Below are 2,628 nucleotides of genomic sequence, written 5' to 3'. Positions count from 1 at the left end.
TGCCTCTCTGTTGGAGTCCAGGATGGAAATTACAGCGGTAATAGTAGAGTTTGCGGAGCAGCAGGTGAGGGGACATGGAACACAAACACTGGTGAGAAACTTCTGACAAGGCCACTGAGAATAACCTCCACATCCACAGTGTTCTAAAGGAGAGGGCGCAGTTTTCTCCCGACGGGGTATTTGGCAGTGTCTAGAGACATTTTAGTGCTCATAACTGGAGCAGCAGTGGGGGGTGGGGTAGTTTGCTACTAGCTACTAGTGAGTAGAGGTCCGAAATGTTGATAAACAGGAGCAACACACAGGATAACTCTACAAAAAGGAGTTATTCAACCTGAAATGTTAACAGTGCTGCTATAAGAAATGGCGCTCTTGAGGAAGTTGATCCTTGAGACAGAAGAGTGGGTACCTGACTGTCACCTCTATGTCTTTTTTGTTTTTTACACTATGCAAGTTTAAGGGTGAAGGGAGGTGGGCATACTGGGTATAACATAATCCCCAACTCTTTCTATGGAAATGTGAAATGTGTATTTTGACTTCTTGTGATGAGTTGCTTTTAAAGAGGATGGAGCAAAGCAATCTCATGAATGGAAGGAACTCATTAGTTGTTTTTCGCAGTTGCAGTTACATTAAAGACATAAATCAAATTGCCGAACGGTCTTAGTCCTTAGTATAATCAGAGAACTGTAACATGCCCAAGTGACAGAGGCCAGGTCGCATTCTCCTTCTAGGTTGTGGTTTACTTTGTAGAGTTAGGGACTTTGATGAGATAATAACTGAGATCCTTGTTTTAAATGCTTCCATTCTATAGTTCTTTCATTTAGGGTCATTCTATGGATGTACAGAGAATGCCATAAGTGTAGACAAAACTAGTGGACAGGTTTGAACAATATTGTTTAAAGGAGAAAGACAATCTAAATGAGGAATTGGGAGAACCCATTTTAGGTATCTGGTAATCCAGAATGGTAGTGAAGTAGAGTGTTTACAAAGTTAACAAATAGGAAGTGGGATAATCCACACATCCCTTGGCATATCTTCTTATCTTTTTGGTCTATACACCCTGCAGTTGTCTGCTCTGGAGAGGAGTTGAGATGTGGTTGAGGCTGAAGTGTCTAGCATGGGATGGGCTTCAGGTCAGAGCTAGTAGATCGGATCTCAGGTGTAACCTCAGCAGAACCCAGCTGACCCCTTGATCCACACATGCCCAGTAATAGCCCCAATATCTCTGAAAACCCACAGGTCAGGATGTGATAGGGTTTTCTCTACAGCATGGAACTTTTGAGGGGGGATCTGAGGAGACGAAAAGAAGAATAAGCACATGTGCAAAATATTAATCAACGCTTGCAATTCTGTCCAGTTGTTCTGACAAGGTTAAAGTGAGGACCAAAAATCTCACCACCAAACTCCCATTAGAAAAAGTTCCCTTGCGAAAGGAAATGGTATTTCAAAGAATTGAATGGAAGAGGAACATTTAAAGGTCATAAGATAGAATTTAAGTCTAGATGACGACTTTTTCTTGGCTGTAATTGTCAACTCTATGGACCTACGCAAGTTACACCTAGAAGATATGCAGAGGGAAGGGCATCTGGCATCCAGACGTCTGTACCAGTTTGTTGATTTTACTCGACTATCAGAACATGGCCAGGCTCCCGGATCCACCCATCCCTTTCCCTGTCCACAGTCACCATGTTAACCCCCGCCCTTCTTGCTTCCTCTCCTTCTTGCCTGGCTGTCATTCCTGTCCTTTCTTCCAAACCCAGTTGAAAAAGTCACTTGTCTAGGAAGTCTTTTAAAATTCATTCCAGTCCATCCTGATGATAACTGGTCAGTCCTTTACTTTGCCCAATGCTTATGCCTAGTTTTATTTTGCTGCCTGCGGCATCATTGAAAATCTTTTGTTTGTTAAGCATTGGACATGGAGAGAGGATGGGAACAGGTGTTTGACATCAAGGAACTGCAAATAGAGCTGGGAAGGCAAGACACTTGTAAAAACTCGATGCAGAATAACTCATGGTATACATACTAATGCCAGTACTAGGCATTAGTTCAGGGGTTCAGAGGACAGAATAATCTCTATAATCTGGTGTGTGTAGGGAAGTAATTATGTAGGAAGCAAATCTTCATCTTCAAAGAAGATGAGACTAAAACAAGTGAAGTCAGGAAGAATGTTGTAAGCAGAGCTGAGCAGGCCATGGAGGCCAGAGGACCATGCCACATTTGGAAAGAGAGCAATGGGGGCGCCTGGGTGGCTTAGTCGGTTGAGCGTCCGACTTTCGCTCAGGTCATGATCTCGCGGTTCGTGGGTTCGAGCCCCGTGTCGGGCTCTGTGCTGACTGCCAGCTCGGAGCCTGGAGCCTATTTCAGAGTCTGTGTTTCCCGCTCTCTCTGACCCTCCCCTGCTCATGCTGTCTCTCTCTCTCTCTCTCTCTCCTAGAAATAAATAAAAATATTAAAAAAAAAAAAGGAAAGAGAGCAACGATAGAGGGCTGTTCTCTTGGCAGTAGATTGAAGACTGGAGAGGAGCAGACTTGAGAGGGTGGTTGGAAACCTTGAATGCCAAGAGGGCAGTTTTTCTGTGGGCACTGGGAAGCCACTGTAGATTTTCCAACAAGGAAGTGACTTGCCCAACGC

This window comes from Crocuta crocuta, unplaced genomic scaffold, assembly GCF_008692635.1.
Source record: "Crocuta crocuta isolate KB4526 unplaced genomic scaffold, BGI_CrCroc_1.0 scaffold108, whole genome shotgun sequence".
Taxonomy (NCBI): Eukaryota; Metazoa; Chordata; class Mammalia; order Carnivora; family Hyaenidae; genus Crocuta; species Crocuta crocuta.
Note: the sequence above shows the minus strand (reverse complement) of the source record.